Below are 26,395 nucleotides of genomic sequence, written 5' to 3'. Positions count from 1 at the left end.
TGTATTCCTCCACCTGTCCACCTAAGTGTTTAGTTGGACTTTTTTACATTCTGATTCATAACTCTGGACATCCATGCTAATCGGGTACACTGCACTGATATGGTCCCTATATGTTCCCCCAATGGTTTACAGACTATCCAGTAGATGTGCTCTTCAGGTTTGGGAGGTATAGGCATCTGCTATGCCCACATAGGAATATTAAAGAATTCCACTGGGCGGAACTACTACATCTCTGCCAACCAGCACCTGCACACTTAAGCCCATTATTGCATACCCATGATTCACCTACCTGGCACCCCTCTACAGCACTCATGACAAATACTTACTGTGAGCACAGCTGGGGTATGAGCACACCCCTACACATTGCCCACTCTCCCCGTCTCGGGACACATGTCATATGTTTTGTCAACCCATGTGTTATTACACTTGCACAACCTACTGTTCCATGTACACCTACATCCTGCTCGCATCGATAACCAGGGGTTCACATGTAGAGTGAATTTTTGGTGTCCCGCAAGGGACCCCGTTATCCAAGTTTAAAGTGTAGACCTTGCAGATCTCTCCCACTGGTACTTTCCTGCCGGTGTTTTGGACAGCAGCAGTGTATTTATCTTTATTGCCTGTCTGTATGTCTGACCAGCCTAGCTGGGTGGTGTGGGAGGTAAACGTTTGTTTATTGGACCTCCCAGTAACATATGCCCGGTCTGAACATATGTTACCCATAATTGCTGTAAAATAACCTAGTTATGTACATGTGTATATTTACAATGACATATATATTTGCTTTGTGTGTATGTGTATATATCAATAACTGTTATATGTGTATATCTATATATATATATATATATATATATATATATATATATATATATATATATATATATATATGTGTGTGTGTGTGTGTGTGTGTGTGTGTGTATGTATATATATATATATATATATATATATATATATATATATATATATATATATATATATATATATATATATATATATATATATATATATATATATATATATATATATATATATATATATATATATACATATATATATATATGTGTATATCTGTGTGTCCGTTAACCAATACATTTCCCGGACATACCCACTTACACATGCATATTGGGTTTTATCTCTGCTTCAACAGCATACTATTGCCTTAGTCATTATGACAACGACACTTCACTCCAGTTAACTTGTAAGCAATATACAGCACATTATACAGCAGACAGATGTCGCACATTTTTCATGTCTGGAGTACCGCTGATAAGTGTGGTGTGATACAGTGTCATTTGACCTATTTCTCGTCTGCACAGCCTATTATTCCTGCTACTGTATTTGTTTCTGTGCACATTCATATTATTTATTTTAATAAATGTAGTGCTTGTGTTACAGAGAATGTGCGTCAACATATTGATGTCTGCATGTAGTTGTGTCTTTCGGCTTTTCCCGGTTTGGGGTCGCCACAGCAGAATTCCGGTCCGCTAATGGTTGGCAGATAGGTTTTACGTGCCGGGCTGCCAGCCCTGATGCACAACCTCCAACAACGGTATGCCCATTCACGCATGTCTCCACACAGAAGACACTCTAGCTGGGAATCGCATCTATGTACTATCTGACCTCCATGGGCCACTCTATTGCAACCGATGCAACCAACCCTAGCACTCCTGTGTCCATAATCGCATAGCCATAGTTTCTCCAGCCCACCTGTGTTAAGTTTCCACGCGTAACAGCCATTATCCACCTGATATCACAGCCATGAAACACCTTTACACATTGCCTTCTCCAGAACGTTGGGGCACTACACACATTTTGTACCGCCTCGTGTATTCACAGGGTTTCCCTCCATTTATAATTGCACATACATGCCTTTCCTGGTGTTATGGATTATGAACAATTTGTGGGTTACAAGTGTAGGTGGTCACAACATGAACTGCATTCCATCTGTGTATAATGTTGACGTAGCACTTCAACGATATTATGGCCACTGGTATAACCCTGTGTCTGGTGTGAATAGCGGTGCTCTACTCACTCTTGTGCAGCTTTATCTGACATACGCTGCGAGCACTTTATAATACCTTAGTTGCTCTAGATTCCCTTCACAACCCTTATGTATGCTTTCGTCTTTCGGCGTTCATTCTACATATATATATATATATATATATATATATATATATATATATATAATTGCATATTTATTTTATGTCTGTAGATATTTATCTATACACACAATATATAAGTTACATCTGTACAAAACAACATACATTTGCTATGCTAAAAACTGCTTACACCCGCGCAGGCACACTTGCATCTCCTTATTGTGAGTTACATATGTTTATTGCCACTTCTTTGTGCTTACATGTGCCTTATCCCTTATGACAGTACCACTTTGATTGATGGAATCCGGTTAACGGCCCCATGTGAAACACGCTTTCACCTTTACATGTTTAAATGCTGGCTTTACAGCACAGAGGCATTCATTACACAATAAATTGATATGTGCTATAGTCGTACTTGAACCGGGAATGCCTTTACGTTAGGCGGATGCTCTAACCACTACACTATTGGTGTTCTGCCTCATTTATATGTATACCCATGGTTCATAGCTACCCTAACATATGTCTCACTTACACAGCAGGCATCCATTCTCTTGCTGGGAAAACCGCAGTACTACACTTGCGACATTCCCTATTCCCTACTGCTCTGGACCCGTGCTGCATGTTTACTCACTCCAAGGATATTCTGAACTCCAATGCTTATAGTCCTGGCACATACGTGTGCTTGATTGTCAGGGTGTTCATGTGCTGGTCCGAGTTTAAGCTTGTCCAACTGATGACTGGAACTGCCCTGTACCTGTTCAAATGTCAGATGTAGCACATGGAAAGAGTTGGTCCCGAGTTTAACATTCTACCTGTGTTTACAGACGCAGGGGTTTGGGCACCGCTGACCACATTATTAGGTTGGCACTACATAATATAGGGTGGAGGGTGGTTCCACTACATGATACGGGGGGGGGGGGGTTTACACTGGTGTTTCCCTTCACATTTGACTATTTCATTCATTCATATATACGGTGAATATTATTCTGGACATCACTTATGAATTCAGTACAGGTATGCAATAGTCCTGTCAACAAATGTGACGGTTGGTGTACACATGTGTACGGACCTCTGTGATACTTGGGGACTAATTTCAACAGTGAAAGGGACAAGGCAATGACAAATCAGGGACAATCATGGACACTTCTTCAATATTAGTACTATTAACTTGGAAGGTGTTGACAGATTCGTATTACTACTTATTTTCTGCAGTTAAATGCGTCTATTACTCTTAATACTTGTCATTAGTCATTCTCATTCAACACCTTTCCTCCAAAGGTCACTGGCTTTGTGAGTGATTAAGAGGCTGGCCAGTTATTGTGCGAATGCTCTGACCATTGGTAGGGTTGCCACATTTTCATATGTACAGGATGGGATATATTCTGGAGACAACAGATTGTTTAGGCCAACACATACCCACGGTCAGTGCAGGGTTTAGAACATTCAATATTTTCCAAGCTGAGAGCCTATTCCTTAGCACTTTAGTTGCTTATTCTGTTTCTTGTATGAATTATGTATTTTATATCCAGACATGACTGCTTTAGGCAACTGTTACATGAAGTATGGTACATAGTTATTTCCTACAATCACAGGACATTTGCCATTGTATCATTCTTGGTCAGGACACACCTACCCAAACAGTGACTGTCCCTCACACAGTGGGTCAGAAGGTACCCTGTTTACATCAGCGCCTTAATCACCCTATTTCCAAGTGCCACTATGCGAATGTGTACAATATATTCTCTCGATTATTCATGTGGGGAGACGTGCGTCACGGGCAGGTGTTTGATCCTAGGTAGTAGGTTCTGCATGACCGTCTTGGGCTGAACAGAAACGTGCACCATTACTGCACATTCAACTTGTGTCCGGATGTCTACAGGACTGGACATCGTGTCATGATACCCAGTCTGATGTTTACACAGGTTACTTATCCCATGAGGGATATCCAAAAATTGAACAAGACCCATACCGTCCATTCTTTTGGCTTTACGAAAATGTGTTAGGGCTTTACATGCAAGGGATACATAGCTTGCAATCCTGACACTGCCTAGGGTGACACTGCCTACTACATATGAGTAGTGGTCACTATGTGTAGATATGGCTGCGCCAAGCTAGTAGGCCGAGTATGGCTGGATTTGGTGGACGTTCAGGTATAGGGGCAGGTTGTGTGCTGTGGAGGGGATGATGGGTATTCAATTATGCATCCAGGTGTGTTGCATTTGGATGGGCCAGTTCCATCCAGACCATTCTGTGGGTATGTGCCGGTGACATTTCTGTACATGTGTATCGCATATTTTAATATGCATATGTTTGTGTGGTTGTGTTCTACAGTATGGCCTGTCAGGTTGTATTGCAGATGTGTATACTTGTTCTTTGTGTTTCTTTCTGATTCACCCACTGCTCCCTCATACACCTCCTGTTCACCTATTCTGCATCCAACACAGTCTCGCCTTTGTGGATTATACCATTAACCACCCCCCCACACACATTCCTGACACTCCATCCATCACTTCTTTGGTTGATGGCCCATGACACGGTCAAGGGAACACATTGCATACACTACATATGTCAGGTGCCTGTATGGTTGTGAGGACTACCCTGGCATGTTTCACCTTCCACATGCTGTACATCATGCACATAGGTACACGCCCATACTTAACTTTCATGACATGGTTGGTACACCTGGGTAATACCCTTTCAACTGTGACACATCCTGACAAGTACGGCTTGGACCGCATATGGGCGGATTTTGGCCGACTGCTCTGACCATTGGTAGGGTGCCACCTTTTCATATGTCCAGGATGGGATATATTCCAGACACAAATCTGATTTTACAGGACAACACATACCCACGGTCAGCACTACGGATAATACTTTTCCTTTCTGCCTACATGTTAGCTTATTGTTGTGGCAGTTTATATGCTCCTTCTGTTTCATTTTCTTGCTTATTCTATTTCTTGTCACATGTGGTATGTTACATATGAACATAGCTATTGTATGTGATTATTACATGCGATGTGGGATATAATTCTGTCATACGGTCGCTAGATATTTGCATTTATCATGGTTTTGGTATGGACACATCTGTCCAGCTGTGTACTATCCCTCACAGTGTGGGATAGCTGGTAACCCTGACCATTGGGCTAGACGTAGCTATTGGCAGCACGCTAACATGATGCGTTTCACTTCCACTTGGTATAACTATCTACACTGCATTAGAATACGGGCACACGTTTTTCAATGTCATTTGTTTGAGGGATGGAGACTCGATATTCCCTACCGTGCATTTGTGTTTGCTTCTTAATTTTGTGTTCGCAAGAACTGTCTTGCATTCTTTGCATACGTTTCAGTATCCACGGACACTGACAGGTGTGATTACTATTGCAGGCAAATTGTTATATTCAAGCATTTTAGGTTGCACGTCGACAGCTGACATTTCCACGCCTCCGTGCAGCACTTCGACACCCTATGCACTCGCGCTCGTTTCCTATGCACATGGCTGTGGCGGCAGCGCGCCTTCATTAATATGCATTTCGCGCTACTGCACCATCTACATGCTGCAGAGTCAGTGCAAGCCTAACGCCGGCCTTGAACCGAGCTTCATGAATCCCAGGAAGAGTGTGTGTGGGCCAGATTCTGTAAAGATCTTGAAAGCTATTTACTGACAGTGCAGCATGCCAAAGGAAGACGTCAGCGTTCCTGCTGTGAATGCATTAGTGCACCTGCTGTGGATGCATTTCCAGAAGACATGCTGAAGGCAGATTGAGTACTAAAGTATTCAATGTAGGATAATGAGAGATTCCACACATGCCAGTGTGTGATTCCAAAACACATTGTGCACACACAACGCAACTGAAATGTGACAAACAGCTACGCCGACTCCATTTTTGAATTCCTCAGTACATACATTATTAACACCAAGGAATTCAAATGAATACTAAGGATTATGGTGAAATTCATAGCAAAGTGAAAAAAATATATAAAAATGCAACCTGCTGTTAATATACTGCAACAGGTAGCATTGATGCAAGCCATAAATGAGGCTGTTGCTGTGCATCCTAGAAGGCAGCCAGCTAGAGTCAAACCAAGGCTGCAACTAAACCAGTTCTTAGACCTGGAAATAATCGACAGATAACATCTAGACACACAAATGGTGCAGGCTGTCTGTAACATGTGTTTCCCACACATTTCTAAGCAGGCCCTTTGAGGAAACCCCATTCCTCTTTAAACCAGCATGTGTCTCAGCCTGGGTGTAGGTGCATCTCAGATATTCCAGAGATATATGTGGGATGCTGTGGGAGTATCAGACAGTTGCCAGTCATATCCTGTCAAAATTTCTGGAAGCAATGTGCAGCAAGGTGGATGACTACATATATTTTCCATCCATCCACACTGAGTGGAGAAATGTAATGCACTAGTTCTATAACATAGCAAACTTCTACCATGTACTTGGTGCAAAAGATTACACACACTTAACCTATCAAGACACTGACACATCCAAAAGCAGACCAATACATAAGTAGAAAGGGATGGCCTTCCATCAACTGCCAAGTTGTGCGTGCAGCAGATGGCAGCATAACAAATATCATCCCAACACACCCAGGAAGTATCCATGATGCTGCCATTTGGAGGGAAAGTGGACTCAGGGGTGCATTTCAGCAAGGCGAAATACCTGAGGGATTGCTACTGGGTAATTACAGGAGCACAGCTAGGATGCAATCTAAGGAATCCCATCTCAACAATTATTCTGACCAAAAAAAGAAGTTATGTAAGTTATGTACTCACCATAACGTTCCATGTTGGTAGTCCATCTCACCCTTCATTTTTACATATGGGTTCAGAGCCAATCCTCGGCTCCAACTCGGCCGATTTTCAAGCTCGAAGACTTCTGGTTGGCTCGTGGCTAAGCAGGTATTGCATGGTGCACCAGTGCAATCCCCAGATCTTGTTTGCTGCTCACTAGCGATAGAAAGACATAGAAAGAAATCCTTAACCAACAAACCAATACTAAAGGGTCGCCAACCAAGAAATTTATAATATTACCTCCAGATCTTCCAGGATGGGGGCAGGAGGGAGGGTTGGTAAAAATGAAGAGTGAGATGGACTACCAACATGGAAAGTTATGGTGAGTACATAACTTCTTTATGTTAGGTAGTCCAATCTCACCTTCATTTTTACATATAGCATCCCTAGCACCTTATTCTTGGGTAGCTCATTGGAAGATACTCCTGAGCACCGTGGTGCCAAAGGATGCTCTACCCCTAGAAGCCAAATCCAACTTATAATGAGTAATAAAGGTGTGAGGGGTAGCCCACGTAGCTGCTGCACAGATATTATCAATTGGTACCCTTGCTTGGAAGGCTGCAGAAGTAGACAGAGACCTGGTAGAGTGAGCCTTGATCCTGTGGGGTAAGGGTCTGCCCACTGAGCTGTAGATGAAAGCTATGCAACTCGAAATCCAGTTAGACAATGTCACCTTAGAAACTGGCAAACCCAATCTGGAATCAGAAAAGGAAATTAACAACTGGTCTGACTTCCGAAATTCTTTGGTCCCGTGCAAATAGAAACGCAGCTGTCTGTGAATATCCAACTGGTGAAAACTGTATTCCGCTGCATTGCTATGATTGGGAAAGAAGACTGGAAGTTCAATGGACTGGTTCAATGTGGCAGAAGAACAAACTTTGGGAACAAATGAAGGACTGGTACGTAAAGAAACCCCATCTTTATGAAAAACTAAATAAGGTGGTTTAATAGACAGGGCATATAGCTCAGAAACACTTCTGGCTGATGTAATAGCTACCAAAAACACAGTCTTCCAAGACAAGTACTTTAAGGAAGCTGAATGAGATGGTTCAAAAGGAGGGGATGTTAGTTTGGACAACACAAAATTTAAGTCCCAAGAAGCCACAGGTTCCTGTAAAGGTGGTCTCAGCAAGGTGGCTCCTCTCAAGAAGGTTTTACATAACTTATGTGACATAAGGCTAACATTTGGAGATCCCAAATAAAAACGTGAAATAGCCGCCAATTGTACTTTGATGGTGGCTGCGGCAGATCCCTGCTGAAAAAGCTCTGAAAGGAATTCCAGAATTACGGGAATGGGAGCGGTGTAAGGATCCACTTTCATTTTCTGTGCCCAGATAGAAAACCTTTTCCACTTACTGTCATACAACCTTCTGGTTGATGGTTTGTGTGAAGATAAAAGAATATGGGACACTGATGATGAAACATCATGAAGCCTGACTAGAGACGGTACTGGATCAGCCAAGCTGTCAATTTGAGGGTGTGGAGAGAAGGGTGTAGCAAACCTGACATGTGGGTCAATAGATCTGGAGCTGGGTCCAGGATCCAAGGATCATCCAGGAAAAGAGGCTCAAGGAAGGGAAACCAGACCTGACGAGGCCAGTAAGGAGCAATAAGGATCAACTTAATTCCCAGTTGGTTGGCTTTCTGTATCACTTTGGGGATTAGAGGGAATGGAGGGAAGGCATAGAGAAGTCCCGTGGGCCAGTCGTGCACCAGAGTGTCTCTGGGTGCTTCCCCGGAGGGGGAATTAGGGAAAAATAACTGCTGCACTTGGCATTGACTGGACTGGCAAAAAGGTTGCAGCAAGGTTGTTCCCATTTTAGGAAAATCTGTTCCACTATTTCCCATTTCAGTGACCACTCATGGGGCAGCAGGATTGCCCGGCTCAGCTTGTAGGCTATCACGTTGGTTGTCCCCAGAATGTGCATTGCCACCAGAAAGCACTGGTAAGAAATCACCCATTCCCAAGCTCGCATGGCCTCTCGACAGAGTTGGTAAGATCTGGTACCACCTTGTTTGTTGATATACCACACAACCGACATGTTGTCCGATTGTATCGCAATCGTCCCTGGAGAAAGAAGGTCCTGAAGTGCTTGCAATGCCAGAAGCACCGCTCTCATCTCCAGAACATTGATATGCAGATGAGCCTTGTGTTCTTGCCATGTGCCATGGACCATCCTGCCCAGATAATGCCCCCCCCACCGACCTGGGAGGCATCCGTGGTCACAGCGGCAACAGGTAGGATAGGCACAAAGGGAGCTCCCGTGAAAAAATTGTTGGGGGCTATCCACCAATGAAGGTCCTTTTTGCATGATTTTGTCAGCAGAATAAAGTGATTCAGCGGTAGATATTGGAACGACCACTGGGAGAACAGAAGCCATTGAAGGATTCTCATATGCAAGAATCCACTTTGCTTTGACCTTCTGAAGTTGGAGAAGTCACTGAACTTGTGAAATGAAGTTTTGTGCTCTTTCGGTGGGAAAAAGAACTGTCATATCTACTGTGTCTACCTCTGCGCCTATAAAAATCACAGATTGCGAGGGCAGTAATGCAGATTTTTCCCAATTTATGGAGACCCCTAGTTGAGCACAAAGCTGGATGGTGATGTCCCTGTTTTGGAAAAGTAGATGCCTAGTGGGGGTGGTCAGGAGCCAGTCATCCAAATAGGGAAACACCTGGAATCCCTGACATCTCAGGTGAGCTGTCACTACTGCCATGCATTTGGTAAACACCCTGGGGGCTGTGGTGAGACCAAAGGGCAGAGCACAAAACTGATAATGGCTGGCTCCCAGCCGGAAGTGCAGATACCTCCTTGACACCTTGTCCATTTTTATATGGTAGTAGGTGTCTTGGAGATCCAATAGTCTTTCCCTAACAATGGGAGTATCAACTGCAGTGTTACCATCTGAAACTTGTCCTTTTTCACTGATTTGTTTAATCTGCTGAGGTCCAATATTGGCCTCCAGTCTCCGGTTCATTTGGGACTAAAAAAAAACCTGGAGTAAGTTCCGGATCCTATCTGGTCTGCTGGCACGGGCTGGATGACTCTTTTTGAGAGCAACTTGTTGATCTCCACAGTTGCCTGATCCCTGTGATTGGGTGGAACATCTGGGATCTTCTTGGGAACAAACGGTGGAAGGGAAAAGGGTATGATATAGCCTCTGGTAACAACTCTTTGTACCCACTTGTCTTGGGTTATATTTAGCCAGGCTTCTGGATACAAAAAGATGCGACCCCCGACTGGCCCCAGAGAAATGCAGTTGGGCCCCACATCAGGAGCACTGATAAAGCTGCCCTCGAAAGGAACCACGGCCTTGCTGATACTGTGGACCGCCCCTGCCTCTAGGGTGACGTCTACCATTTCCTCGTCCTCTGCCTCTGAAGGAGGATTCACTCTGTGTGTCTGGAAAGGCCTTCTGGGACTTTTTGAACCACATCTTACCTCCCCTTTGACCTTTGGGGTATGGTCGAGAGGGGACAGTAAAATGGACTCCCACAGCAGAGAGAGTCTTTCCTTCCTGTTCACACCAAGTGAGTGTATCTTTCACCTTGGAACCAAACAAGGAGGAACCATCAAATGGGGCGTTGGTGAAGGTGGACTTAAACAGCTCTGCAAAATTACACAAGTGCATCCAGGAGTGGCACCTAAAGGCAACTCCTGAACCTGCTACTCTGCTCGCTCCATCAGCCGCATGAGATATGAGCCACGTGGGGGAGTTAACTATGGAATTTAGGGTGGACAACTGAGCAGAGATCCTGTCTGGGACTCCCTCCAGACAAGCACCCTGTATGGAATCTCCTAACTCCTTGAGGAAATCCCTCTGCAACCTCGTGAAATGGGTAAGATAGTTCAGGGATCGAAGTGTAAAGGCCGCTGAACTAAATACGTGCTTCCCATATCTGTCCATCTGTCGAGACTCCTTGTTTGGCGGATATACAGAGGAAGAAGTCTCTGCCAACTCCTTCTTCGTGGCTGCCGCCACCACCATGGCATCTACGGGAACGCCCTTAGACAAGAATTCTTTTCCAGGAGGGGCACACAGGAACTTATTTGGTCTTCTAGGTATTGGCTCCATGGCATCAGGAGTATCTCACACCTTCCGACTAACCAGATCCATTATCTCGTCGAAAGGTGGAGACACCCAAGAGGCAGAGGGTTGAGACCTGAAAGCCTTCAGGTACACTGACTCCTCATTAGATGGGTTGACAGTGGGCCAGTCGCACCTCTGTTTAAGGATCTATAGAATGTCCACAAAGGAGACATCATCAGAGGATGACTTAGGGGACCCCTCCGACTCATTGAAGTCAGTGTCTGATGTCAGAGACTCATCCTGGAAGTCAATATGCTTCCCCTTGCATACTCTCTTTCACAGGGGCTACTCAAAAGGACCTTCTGGGGATGCCCCGGAAGAGTGGGGGCCACCAGCCCGTGGCTCCTGAGGCTGTGGGTCTCTGCTGCCTCCAGAGAGAGTAGGGACTGAGACCGAAGTGGGAGCCCTGGGGGGAAGAGTGCTTGTACCACTGGCATGGGCTGTAGATTGTGACAGCACACTCCTCATCACCTCAAAAGCAGATCTCTCCAGCTCTGAAGACCGTCCCCACTCCGAAGAGACAAAGGATGGTGCCAAACCCAGAGCCATCGGCTCCAAGATAGATGCAGGGTCGAAGCTCACCCTGGCGGATGCACTGAGAGGAAGGCTCAGAACCGACGAAGATAAATTCAAAACCTCCCCCTCGGTGCCGACAGAAGAGCTTTGGTCCCTGGACACGACGGACGGAGCCAAATGTGTCAGAGCCGAACTCAGCTCCAATGCAACAGCAAGGGGAGCCAGAACTGAGGGTTCCTCCATTGGTAACAAGCATTCTGGCTCTGAAAAACCAACATGGCTCAGGGGAGGAATCACAGATGGAGACAAGACTGGTTTGAGGGGCTCCAGAGCTGACTGGGTAAGAACCAACAAAAATTTAGGCAGGGCAGACGACTTGAGGAGTCTCAGTACTACCCTCTCCACATCTTCGTCCAAAAGACTCCTGGAAGACCTGGAAGATAAGGTTGGGGATCTAGACCTAGCAGGCACTGGAGATTTGACCATCAAAGAGACCGGTAGGGACTCTACAGACTGACTCCGAGAAGCAGAGTCAACTATTTGCAAGGATTCAGCAGTCAGCACCAAAGTATCTGTGACCAACTCCGAAACCACCATGTTCTCCTTCGGCTCCGAAGACTGAGGAGTCGAGGAGGCAGGTTTTATTAATTTGGCAGGCAGCTCCAAAACATGGTGCCAGAGAAGGCCTTTTTGAACCTTTAGATTTTGAGTCAGATCTTGACTTCGAAGACTTAGACGAAGAAGCCAAAGAACCAGACAAAGCTTCCTCGAAGGTTGGCTTCAAAAGACCCCTGAGTATCAGTTTGTTCTTTCTCTCCTGTAACACTCTAGGAGAGAAAGCATGACAGAACAAACATGATTCTTGCAAATGGATAGCTCCCAAATTAGACACATCTACTGTGGCCATTGGTCAAAGACATTTTCTGGGAGCACTTCATACATGTTTTAAACCTTGAGGGTTTGTTCTCCTTGCTATCCTTAGACATTACAACCCACAAGCAATCGGAGGGAAAGAGAAAGAGAAAAAAAATTACTGAGGACTAGGTCCTCTAACTAAAACCGGCCTAGCCCTGCAGACGAATTACACGAGGACTAGGTCCTCTACGTTAAACGGGCCTAGCCTGGTGTAAGATAGAAACTATATTTTCCACTAAACACTAGACAGATTCAGTCACACAGGAGAATATTTTAAATAAAATACAGTGGAAGCACACCAGTCAACAATAATCGCTTGACAGGAAATAATCAATAGGAGACCCTATTGATTAAAAACTGCGAACTTGCCAAACGAATTCTCTAGGCAAGCGTCTAACTACTGAAATACAGGAGACTACTATACTAGTCACACAAGGCCACAAGGCAATTTAGGAAAATCCTAACCGTAAATAACAGGAAAAAGGCAAAACCGCCAAAACTAACGATTTAGGTAAAGCGCAATTGTGCCTAACTACTGATATACAAGATATCACTAATAGGATCACACAACAACCACAAGACAATAAAGATAAAGACCTATAATGTATATATTCAGTAACTATGCAAAAGTTAACTAGAAAAATTAAAATTTGCAAAAACTTAGCCAGAGCCAAGAGAAGCACATCCAAACTTGTCAACGCGGCAAACGAGATCTGGAGATTGCACTGGTGCACCATGGGACACCTGCTTAGCCACGAGCCAACCAGAAGTCTTCGAGCTTGAAAATCGGCTGAGTCAGAGCCGAGGATCAGCTCCGAACCCATATGTAAAAATGAAGGTGAGATTGGACTACCTAACATGTGGTTTTATTACCCACAACAGGTGACAGTGGTTATCCACTTGAGCTGTAGCTAATGATCCTATAACGTGAACCATCCAACCCTGTGCAGGAGGCTTACAACCAGAAATACCATAGAACATATGTTTGGTGAATTGAAAGCCACATTCAGATCTGGACACATCTGGAGGTACACTGCAATACACACCTGAAAAAGCGGCAGAGATGATAACGGTGTGTACCATGCTGCACAACATGTTAACTTGAGCAGATGGTGGTTTTCCAGCTACAGGTGTGGGTAAACTACCCCAAGAACCAGAGATGTCTGAAAAGGACATCCCACAGTTATTGGAGGAAGAGCAGGAGGACATGTGGACAGAGGTCACAGGCGTAGGAAACATAGGGTGTATCCACAAGTGCAAGCCTAGGTTACATGGCAGCATCTGACTCAAACATTTGAGTCATGAGAAGACACATGTACATGAGTATACAGACTGAACACTGATGACCAGGTGTTGCCCCTCTACAACAACACAAATTGCATCTAATGGCAAGTACCCACTAAATGTACACACTGAGCATCACACACATAACATAAGCATAACATATTCCAACATGAAAATATGCAAATGTGTAAAAAAAAATCACCTCAGGGCACAACTCACACAGGAATGTATACACACTCAGTTAATTGTATCGCTGTATGGTAAACCAATAAGGGACATACGTCAGTGCTATAGTTACATATCTGTGCCATATTATAACATGAAAAAAGAGAAATCACATGACATAATGCAGACATTTTTATTTCAGAAAACACATATGACAGTACAGCGGTATTGAAATAATAGGTTTACCTTCATTTTGTTGAGAATGGTATGTGCGATCATGCATGTGTGCAACTCAACAGAGCACATTACAGAACACTTCCAAGGACAAATGTCGAAAATGGTTTGACAGAAAACTGTTTTCAACATTTATCCATGTGTTTGAATGTCATAGTGCATTCACATTATAGCTATTCGAACCTCTGTGAATTGGCGTTATAGGTTTTTGCTGTTGTCCTTTTGATGTAATGCACATTGGACAATGGCCTTTACACATACTATTAGTGATATTGAACTTCATTATCTGGATGTCACACTATATAAAGACTTAGACAACTGCTCCTTACAATCTAAATTGTACAGGAAACCCACATTTTCCAATTCCTATTTACAATTCAAAATCGGCCATCCCTTTTATCAAAAAAGGGCATTGTTAAAGGACAATTCATTAGAGCTTCCAGAATGACCAGCACACTTGGTGACTTTTTACAGGAGATCAAATTTAAAGTCTTTGTTCATGGAAAGAGGGTACCCTGCTTCATTGGTTAACACTTTAGCACAGGAAGTTATTGATAATAGGGAAACAATTTACCCCCCACTTTTAGGTAAGGGTATTTCCCCTAGTGCTATAGTCACCAGCAACAAAGAGGAGACAGTTTATGGTAGTTTCACTTACACTTATTGCCTCAACTCCACGGAGATAGAAGAAGCTATTCAAAGACATTGGCCAGTTCTCACTTTGCATGAAGAATTAAGGACGGTAATACCTACTTTTCCCAAGTTTACTAGAAAGAGAGATATTAATCTCAAAGAATTACTTGAAGGGAAATTTAACTCTTTGGCAATCACACAGGCATCCCTAACAGGCACATTTAAATGTGGAGCTTGCAAACAATGTTTTGCTATACTCAACACCTCCACTTTATATATCCCCTCCAGGAATTTTCTTTTTAACTCTAACTGTTCCACTAACTGTGCAAGCAAAGGGGTAGTTTATTTAGGGTATTGTACTGCCTGTACTGGTTTCTACACAGGCAAAACTGAAAGGAGCCTTAGAAAAAGAATCTATGAACATTTTTATGATATTTCCAAACAGAAAGATTCTAATGCCTTTTTTAAACATTCCCTAACATGCCCCAACTATGAATTGAGGTTTTTAGTTTTAGAACAAGTGGTGCCAGATGCCAGAGGGGATGACTGGGAGACAGCCTTGGAATACAGAGAACTTCTCTGGCAACTAAGGCTGAACGCCAATAGACCCCCAGGCATGAATGACAACATCAATAGCATCAGCGTTCTTAAAAACAAAATGGCATGCTTGTGAGGTTTTTGGGTTTTAGACAGTGTCATTACACATTGTAAATATATACATTTTAACTGTTTTTTAGATATTTATTATTGTAATTATTTTTTTAATAATACAAGAATATATTTATATTTTCTTAAACTATCTAACAAATTCTCTTAGTTTAACATTCTTAAACATTTTCAATGTTCTTTAATGTAATCCTATTTTTATTGTAGTGGCATTCTTTTATTTAACCCTGTTTTTGGTTGTGGCACTGTTTTATTCAATTCAAGTTTTAACATACTACTTTTCAGCTATACCCTTGGCTTGGAGATGTTTTTTAACTGCATTTTCCTTTAATTGTATCATTCAGTTGTTATATTGAATTGAAATGCTTAACTAATTAAGCAATTTAGTGATTTAGAAATGACTATTTAATGTGGCCATTTGGCTTTTTTAAAATTAACTCGAGGAAGCTCAGCATTAAGTTGAGCAAAAGCGCTTGTTATATCTTTTTGTCCATTTGATGTGAATAAAGATCTTAACTTGGATTATCTTCACTCTACTTTCATTTTTTGGCTACCAGGTCACTGCACTTGGACTAGTTGGGTTTGCCACTCTGCCTGGATTTTTGTGTTTCAATGGACACACGACCTAATGAAGGTAAACCTGAAATAATATGAGGCAGCTATGTATACTACACTGTTGGGTAAACTGTAATGCAGTCTGGGTTAACCTTGCTGATGTTTCACACCACAATCTGCCTTTTCACTGCCACTTACAGACATATCCTACCCTGGTTGCTCCACAGATGGGATGGATGGGGATACAACACCATGATGAGATGAAGGAGCATGACTGTGAGTTGAGGACCTTGTGACTGGCAAGACCTCAGCAAATGGGCCAGCAGCTGGCATCAGTGCAGGTTAGACCACAGACAAGAATTCCCAATACAGAATGGTGGTTTTGTGGAGGGGTGCCTGCCTCTCACAGGTTGCAATCTGCTGTGCATAGTCATGGAATGCAAAATCCTTCTGGTAATACAACATTCCTGCAGTACTGTAGAGGCCAGGGTTTCCACTATCCATGCTACAGCTAGCAGACTCTCATGCTGAGTGGCCAATGCAGCTATAATCTCACTGTGTCTGCACTCTTGTCCTTCATGTATGACATGTAGTTGGTGTGCCACATGATCTGTGACATTGGAAAGTCTATGGACATTGTAATGATGCCATTGCTTTGACCATTCATTTTCCTACAGCAGGAGATGGACACATACAACATCTGCTTGCCTATATCTACAGTGATGCCCTATGTTTGGTTGTTGTGCGGATCTGTCATCTGAGTGCTTTCAACTGTGGTGTGTTGATCAACGGCCTCACCCTGTTCAATATCTACTGTGCCATCATCCTCTGAATGCATTGACAAGTGGACCTCCACATCTATGGATACATCTGGTGCAACATCAATGTCAACCTCATAATGGATGGACTTTCCAAACAACTCAAGGTCCTCTGTGCTAGGGTCCATACTACCATGCTAAGACACATCATGAACAACATCATAATCGCTAGATGGGCTATTGGCATATAAAGACAGTCGATGTACTATAAGAGATAAAGACATAGATCAGGACAATGTGCCTACAGCTCATGATGAATATCAAAGACACTTGGCATATATATTTCATCGTAATGTTACAAATACTACTGACTTAACTTGCAGTCTACTGTATATATGTTTCATGGACTGTACATACCATAACTATATAATCTATTAATATGGCCAACATACATGACATATGTGATGCATAAAAAAATAAAAACACACCTGGCAAATACTCATGAGTTGATGTTGTTGTTCCACTGGTGTGATAGTTTAATGGTACTTGTATGTGTTTTTTCAATGCATCTTCACATTATGTAGCAGTATTAAAAGCAACTTGACGTGGGCGGCCACGGTGGTGCAGCGGTTAGCATTGCCGCCTCACAGCAAGAAGTTCTCCGGTTCGATTCTCGGCTGGGGTGCCTTCTGTGCAGAGTCTGCATGCCCTCCTTGTGGTCGTGTGGGTTTCCTCTGGGTGCTCCAGTTTCCTCCCACATCACAAAGACATGCTGTAGGTGAATTGGACACTCTAAATTGGTTTTAGGTGTGAGTGTGTGCATGTATGTGCCTTCTGTGGAAGGTTAGGCGCTGGGCTGGCAACTCCACACTGTAAAACTCCACTGCCAGTCATGAGCAGACAGGTGATCTGCTGTGGTGACCCTTAACTGGGAAAAGCCTGAAGAAGAAGATTAAAAGCAACTTGACATCGTTAATATTATCATGAATATATGCTAGTTTCTGACTTTATGACTTTCCAAGGAAATAGTTTTTACTTGACAAAGGCATCGTTATTCATATTGTTTTACATTCATTGTTTTTGTTTGTCACTAATCTTTGAAGATTAAAATAAGATAGAAGTTGTGTAAGCAACGCACTGCTCTGTGCTAGTTTGTCATATGCTTTTGAACTTCCATAAAATGTCACAAATCAGCTGAATGCAGCTTCATGCTGCTTTAAATTACTGTGCTGTTTCATTTTCCTTTTATGTTTGTGTTCTCAGTGTAGTTTTTGATGAAGTATCAACACTGATTTTGTTTATTATTACTGCAGATATAGACATAAATTACCCAAGTCTACTCAGGGATGCGAAAATGACATTCTATAACATTTGTAATGCTTACATTTGGTTCATTTTTGCAGCGTTGTGCTAATGGTGTGAAAGTGACATTTAGCAACACAGTATTTTCAATTATTGATCATTAGAAATCATGTGATCCATGATAACTTCCTATATTTTCAAGATGTTGCATTCCTTCCCTCTAAAGCACATTCAGTTTCACTGCAGTATGACCAGCCCTGTTTTCTATACCCGCACGGGATAATCTGCAACAGAATGTGCTGTCAAGCAGTGAGCATTTTTCTGCAGTCCATAAAGATCCTACTGAGGGATTTTAAGACTCACTCACATTACAACACTATACAATCAAGCTTCTCTCTAAGTCAAGCTATATCAAAATTTAAAATGAATGCAGTGCATTCAACTACAGGCAGGATTCAAACAGTTGTACAATGAGACTATTAATTACAACATGCCTGTACTACAAAGCTAGCTGTTTGGCAACAGCAAATTTGAATGTATTCTGCATCCAGTAAACATGGGGATTAGGTCTTGTCCATGATTAGTCAAAGCAGAGAGAGGTGTTTAAGGTGCAGTCCTCTTCATTGGGGTTGGTGGGGGGTATTGCCCTCATATAAAATATTAAACATTTTGCTGAAACGCTACACAGTCATTCTTACTGACTGGATTTCAGCTAATCAGTTCTCACTGAGATGAATAACATACATGTTGAGAAAGCCCCAGAATGCATCATCCATCAGTATTGCATGTAGGGGTTTGCTTTGTTATATTCTATTCTCTTATGCATGCTGGATGCCACTCAGCGGTGAGCATGCTGCTAAATAATGTAAGGGCACACCCCCATCTCTTCAGGTGATGTACACGTTAATTACCTTACCCTTCATGTTGCATGCAGATGTGTTTGAACTCCAGTTCACAATTCCTTACCACAGGCTATGATATAAAGTACATTCCCACACCATGTCCCCATGAAATGGACAACCAGGCATGAACCTAATCATTCTTCTCTCCTTCCCATCTGGCTCCTTCAGAGCCTAGGCTGTTAGTCAGACCCAGCTTACCTGAATCAGAATCAAGGATCTAGCAGTCCTCATCACACTGCCAGCATGACATGCATCATTGTTCCTCTAACATGTTGACATTAAATCTGTGTACTCTGTAGACACATTCCAACAGCAGTTGTACTGTTTTCACTCATTTATATGTATATACTGTAAAAAGGGAGTAAACAGGCTGGAGACAAGTGACAAGTGGAGTACCTCAGGGTTCAATCCTGGGGCCACTCTTGTTTGGCATCTACTTCTCGGAAGTTCAGACCAACACTAAGAGACTCTGGCTAACAAAGTTTGCAGATGACTGCAAACTGAGAGCCATTATTGAATCCCCAAATGACGTGGATATTCTACAAAAGGGCCTTACAGAAACAGATGCCTGGTGCCAGAGCCATAGGCTCAAGTTTAATGCCAAGAAATGTATAGTTATCCCCTTTGGAAAAAAACATGTACCCATGAATTACCACATAGGTGGCAGGACACTAAACATTGAAAGTGTGATGACAGACTTAGGGACACAGGTGGACAGTGGTCTCACTTTCGATAATCACATTGCTACAACAGTCAGGAAATCCTTCTTTGTGACACACCTCATCACTAAGGGCTTTTCATCCAGAAAAAAGGAGGTCATTGTCCCACTGTACTCATCCCTCATTAGACCCATTATAGAGTATAATGCCCCGTTTGGTATGTACCTCACAAGACATCTGCAACAGCTTGAAAGGCCACAGAAATACCTCACTAAAAGAATCACAGGCCTAAAGCAGATGCCATATACTGACCGTCTAAAAAAAACTCCAGCTACACTCTGTGGCATATCGTCTACTCAGAGGCGATCTCTGCTTAACATACAAGGCCATGTCAAACCCTGAGCTGTTGGACATGCTCCACTTAAAGAAATCCCAGTCCCTCAGAGCCACACGCTCCAAGGATCTAAACCTTGTCATCACAATGAACAAAACATGCTGGAGGGATAGGTTCCTGACCCAGAGACTCCCCATACTCTGGAATAGACTGCCCATACATATCAAGCAGAGCGCCTCTTTGGCCCTCTTCAAAAGGAACCTTGATGATTGGATGGGAGATAGGAAATTCACCCCGGGGATCATGTCAGTTGCCCTGCTAGACAGGGGCCTGGAGAAGTAAATATTGTGGAAAGAAATATCCAGGGAATTGTTATGGCTAGGCTTGCATAGGCCCTAGGGCCGATAGCCTAGTACCAACCTATGAACCTATGAACCTATGAGATCTGGGGTACTTTCTCTGCCATGGCCTAGTGTGACTAAAATATACAGGTGAAAATTCATAATATAGATATTAAACAGGAGACATATTAAAATGGTTATCACTAGTTCATATGCTATTACTGCATACTACTGGATGTTCCCCCAGCTTTTATCTGCATGAATGAAATGGTCTAAAAACCCATTTCAGCCTTTTTTCCCTAACAAAAGAGAACATGTCTAAACATACTTACCATCGATTTGAGGCCTACTAATCGAAACACAGTTGTGTGCGTTGCTTCATTGAATTTGATTTATTGAAGTGGTTCTTTCCTGAAAACAGAAAAAAAAGAAATATTTTTGAGACCAAAACCTCTATGTTCCCTAAGCAGGTTGACACCCCTGCACCCTATCACTAATTTAAGCAGTGTTGGAGTCACCACATCAGAAAGAAATACTCAGGACACTGCATGTGCATGCAAAGTTGCTTCCAAATGAACTACACGCACTCCTGTTGTACATATGAATGTATCCTGTAAATAGTTTTGACAAATTGCATTTGACACAATTGGTGTATTCAGTTGTACAAACTGATCATCTGTCTAATCTTGTGATGTAACTCTGTGTTTTTTTTTTTTATTATTAGTGTGCTATGTACTCTCTGTGTTTGTTAGTATGTTAAACTACTGTATATGATTGTGGAGCTTTTCTGCCCTGGCCTCTGCTGAAAAGGGCGCTAGCTCAGTTAGACTATCCCAGTCAACAAATATGAAATAAATAAATAAATAATGTCCTGAATTTATGAAAGATTACAGTGGACCAACAATGTTCATTACACTATGTACATCTTTATGTTACCAACAGATTGTCCAGGAAACTATACTTCTAAAATTTGATATGTTGTTCACAGTAATAAGTAGGAGAACAGGAGACTTATGTACCTAAAATATACTGCATACAAATATCTAAACACATGGTCCAGCTTATCCATTGTCAATTCAAATAAGGTCACTTTGAGAGAAGATAGCATGCTAGCAAGATACCTTGGTGCTTACTGAGTGATGTGCTCAGCAACATTGCTTTAGATGTGAGGACATTAGTAGGAAGCAAAAGTAAATTTGTGTAGTCAACTTCCCATTATTGTAGCTCAACAAGTGTGGTCACTGTTGTAGTTATAACATCAGAGAAAACAGGTGCAGGTACAGGTATGAACTAAGCAGACTTCCAGAGCTAAATATGTCACAGTAGGCCAGAATAATATCACCTTAACCTTAAATATCTCCACACTCCTAGTACAGAGGCTGATGTATCTCTGGTCATCTTTGTTTTTTCTTGCCCTACAAACAGACAGGTTAAATATGCACAATCAGAGAACCTAGTGCTCCCAGGAAGACATAGGTGATTAGCTGCCTAAGAGATGTTCACCTTTCTATGGCACCCAGACAAAAAACAGGTACAGAGTGCAAAGTGAAAGGGTCATGACATAGGGAATAGAATGGGGATATAATATGTACCTGCAATGGCCCAGATTCAGGGGGATGGTGGATGAGAACCAGACTGCAACATTGACCACACTCAAATATCTATAGTTATGGTAAGTTGACTACACAACTATACTGCATTCAGAATGTGGTCCATTGCAGAAGTCATAACAGCAGGAAAGACTACCAAAGATGGCAGTTATGCAGGTAGGATCATTGGAAGCTTCAAGTGCAAGATGGTGGCATACCATTCAGGATGACACTGGTAAACCCTGCTTTAGCTCTAGAAATGAGGTCCAATATGTAATGTGTGTGGAAAAGGTGTTGACAGACAACCAAGTGCCTACCTCCAATATTTCTTGCATTCTTAGTCCTTTTAGGAAAGCTCACATGGTCATTGTGACCCTAGTAGAATGAGGCCTGACTTTATCCTGCACAGTATCTCCATGTTATTTGCTGAATAAATGCTGTTTGAGTATAAGCAGGTCTTTCTTATTTTCAGCATATACTACAAAGAAATGTTTATTTTTTTCTGAATTCTTTTGTTATATCCAAATAATATCTCAGCTGACTGTGAACATCCAGAGAATGGAAACTTATCTCCCTCTTCCTTTGCGGAGAGGAGAGCAATACTGGTTGTCCGATAGCTTGGCAGAATTCCAACTCAGTGATCACTTTGGTACAAAGGCGGGATTAGGATACATGGTAACCTATTTTTGTTAAATGTGAGAAAAGCGTCCTGACATATGGGGGCCTGCAGCTGGAATACCCATCTAGTTGAGGTACCTGCTGCCAGGAAAACTGTTTTCTGAGAGACAAATGTCTATCTGCCAATGTACTTGATTCAAATGGGGCTAGAGCTAGTATTTCCAACATAAAGTTAAGGTACCGATCTATAGAAAATTTCCATCCTGGTGGCCTGAGATGCGGAACAACATTTAGGAACTATTTCACTGGTGATCTGGAGGTATGCGGGAGTCCAAAGGTAAAGCAGGCAGAAATGGCTGATAGATGTACATTTAAGGAAGCATATTTAAGCCATCAGGAACTATCTCAGAGAGAGGTACTGTAGGGACATGGGAACATCCCTTTCATTAACATGCAGATCCCTCCTTTTGTTCCAGAGGGACAACTTTTTCCACTTTGCTAGGTATGATTATTTCTTAGTTACCAAGCCTCCCTCGTATCATTAAGCATGTCTCTGAAAAACTGTACTTAAAAGAAAGAAGAGGTAATTGCCAGACTCAGGGTGGACATGCTGGAGTATATTAGGGAATCCCCCATACTGCATCAAGAGTTTGGTCTACGTTTAGCTGAATCAGATGGGAGAAAGTACAGCTGTGTATACTTTCCATAAATATAGATGTTCAAGTGTATTAACTGTTGCATTCCTGACTTATGGGATTTCCTGCTTCAGAAGCCCTTGGTCAGCCCGATTACCAGAGTAAAAAACTCCTTCCTCCCTGAGTTGGTGGACACCCTACTTTAACGTCAAGATAGTTGCGTATAAAGGGAGCCAGCCAATGCCATGACATCACTTCTTTCTTGCCTCTAGAAGGTAGGAGCTCCATAGATGAATCTTAAGCAAGGGACCAAGTTAGAGGAAGGGGATCTTTAGGGCATCCCAGCTGAGGGTCCTCTGGAAGAGGATGACAGGAAAAAAACTGGTATTGTAAGGAGAATAAGGGGAATGGAAGGAGTGAAACAAGACTGCAACAGTGAATACACTCAAACATCTACATTTATGGTAAGTGTACACAACTCTACTATGTTCTTCATGCTTTACTGTTGCAGTCCTGATTTATGGGATGATTCCCAAAGCTGAGATGAGGGTGGAAGGTGCCTTAATGGGAAGAGAGGATGCCCTTGCAAGATGGCAATGGCAAATCCTGCTCTGGACTTGGAGAAGGCTGACAGATTGTAATGCAAGGTATGCACCGATGACCACATAGCTGCTTCCAGAATGTGCTTGGCAGGCACTTCCCTTAGGAAAGCAGTGGAGGTAGAAGTGGCCCTAGCTGAATGGGTTCTAACAGATTCAGGGAACTTTTTGTTATGGTAGGTATAACAAAAGGAAATACAGTGGGAGATCCACTTGGAGATAGATTGCTTAGAGACAGGTTTTCCTTCAGAGCCCAAGGCAAAAGAAACAAATAATTGTTCTGATTTTCTAAAAGATTTAGTCCTGTCAAGGTAGCAGCAAAGCTGCCTGTGTACATCCAAGGAGTGAATGATCCCTTCCCCTTGTTTCTGTGGCTTAGGGAAGAAGGTAGGCAAGTGTATGGCTTGGTTTAGGGAAGTGCCCGTGACCACCTTGGGCATAAAGGAAGGATTAGTTCCACGTGAAACTCTGTCTGGGTGGAAAATAAGAAAAGGTTCCATTACCATGAGGGCTTGCAACTCAGAGATGCTCCTAACTGAGGTAAGAGTCAGTAAAAGGGCAGTCTTACAGGTCAAGAATTTTAAATCAGCTGACTCAGCTGGTTCAAATGTGGGTAAGATCAATTTTTTCTAAAACACAGTTGAGGTTCCAAGGTGGGGAGGGCTGCCACTTGAAAGGTCTGATGTGCAGCACTCACCTAAAGAACTGTTTCATTATGGGATGGGAATAGATAGGAGGAAGAGTAGAGATGTGGACTGAAATGACAGAAGCATGAATGGCTAAAATGTTGACAGAGACAGGGTTGAGTCCTTGTTGCTGACACCAGACAGAAAATCTTTTCCACTTGGTAGATTATGTTTTCCAAGTACTTAGTCTTCTAGATTCTTTTAGGATATTAAGCACCTGACTACTCAGGGGTTGCTTAGGGTACAATTCTGATGAATTATCCAGGCAAGGAGTTTGAGAGTCTGCAGGTTGGGGTGCACAAACCTTCCATTTGCCTAAGTCAGCAGATCCACTCTTTCGGGTAACTGCCAAGGTTATTCTTTGGTCAAACTCAGTAACAGGGGGTACCAGTCTGGAGCTATCAAGATGACCCTTGGTTCTTCTTCCCTGATTTTTTGGAGGGCCCTTGGAAGGTGAGGCAAGGGAGGAACTGCATAAAGAAATAGATGGCTGCAGAGAAGGAGAAGGCATCTGTCCTCCAGGCTGTGTGAAGTTTGCTCCTGGAACAGAATCTTTTTAAATGAGCATTTTCGTCAGTGGCAAAGAGGTTTATTTGAGGGGGATCTCCATTTCTGGACTATGCTGACAAAGTGTCTGCTGAGGCAGTCTGCTAGAGTGTTCTAAGCCCCAGGAAGGTACTGAGCCATCAGGTGCAACCCCAAAGCATTGGCTGTCTCCCAGATCTGCATTACCAGCCAGCAAAAAGGGTAGGTAAGAGTGGGTGCCCTCTTGTTTGTTTATGTACCACATGACTGTTGTGTTGTCTCATTTGATAAGCAAAACACCTGGTTTCCAATGATCACTGAAGGCTACCATGCCCTTCTGTACTGCCATCAATTCCTTCCAATTTATGTGCTTGTGTCTGAACTGCTCTTCCCATTTGCTCTGGGATAGAAAGTGTTGGAAATGGTCTCCCCAAGTTGTGTCTGATGCATCTGCAGTTAAGTTTTGACCCTGAGGGATGAATCTGAAGGGGAGACCCTGATTCTGTGCACATGCTTATGCCCACCAAGCTAATTCCTCCCTGAGGCAGTGAATTAGGTGGAGTTCTGTTTCCAGGAACTGTGAGTGCTGGCACCACAGATTCTTGAGGTACCACTGAAGTTTCCTCATGTGTAGCCTGGCCAGAGGGAACATCAGTATGCAGGATGTCATGTAGCTCAGTGATCTGAGGAATTCCCTGTCTGAGAGACAGTGCCTCTGCATGATGTCTTGGAAGTATTGGATTAAGAAGGAAGCCTTGTCTGGGGGGAAGGAAGGCCTTCTGGAGGGAAGAATCCAACAGAGCCTCCAGGAACACTATCCTGGGGTAAGGGTTTGTGTTGGATTTGCTGAGGTTTATGGTGAACCCCAGAGAAGAGAGAAGGGTCTGGGTGAAGGCCAGATCTTGAGGAGTTTGGACTGAGGCATGACCTAAATGAGGCAGTTATTCAGATAAGGGTAAATTTGGATACCTCTTGTTCTGTAGAAGGCGATCACAGGGGCCAGACATTTGGTGAAGACGCTGGGAGCAGTAGACAAGCCAAAGGGGAAGTGCAGAGAATTGCAAGCGACTAGTACCTGCTCTAAAGTGAAGAAAACTTCTGCATGAATCCATTATAGGAATGTGTAAGTAGGCATCTTTCAGGTCAAATGTTGCCATTAGAACCTAAGAGCTGATCATTGAAAGAAGCTTTTGAAGATTAAGCAATTTGAATTTTGGGACTAGGAGGGACTAATTGAGAATGGACAGATCTGGGATAGTGCACCAAGGGCCTTCTTTCCTGTTAATCAGGAATAGCCTGGAGTAAAAACCTTTTCCTATCTGGTGGTCTGCTATTGGCTCCACAGAGCCCTGAAAGCATAGGTTGTGAATCTGAGAAATGGCCTCTGCTGTTTGGTTTTGTGGCACATTGGGATAGCCTGAGAATAGTAATGGTTCTTTGAAAGTGAGCTTGTAGCCTTTTGAGATTACTTTCAGAACTCACTTGT

The 26,395-nt window shown here is 42.9% G+C and overlaps 1 protein-coding gene across 2 annotated transcripts in view; it reads right to left on the bottom strand.

Moving 5' to 3' along the window:
* The window catches only part of SMIM3 (small integral membrane protein 3), a 376,844-nt gene that overhangs the window by 110,351 nt on the left and 240,098 nt on the right, over nucleotides 1–26,395 (bottom strand). For both annotated transcript variants that reach the window (XM_044069399.1, XM_044069400.1), the window contains exon 2: nucleotides 20,590–20,668. The gene's annotated coding sequence lies outside the window, so the exon portion shown is untranslated. The remainder of the gene's footprint in view (nucleotides 1–20,589; nucleotides 20,669–26,395) is intronic.

Source organism: Protopterus annectens, chromosome 4.part0 (genome assembly GCF_019279795.1).
Source record: "Protopterus annectens isolate FY-2018-M chromosome 4.part0, PAN1.0, whole genome shotgun sequence".
NCBI classification, from domain to species: Eukaryota; Metazoa; Chordata; order Ceratodontiformes; family Protopteridae; genus Protopterus; species Protopterus annectens.
The sequence above is the reverse complement of the archived record's forward strand: the minus strand, read 5'-3'. Positions and strand labels throughout refer to the sequence as shown.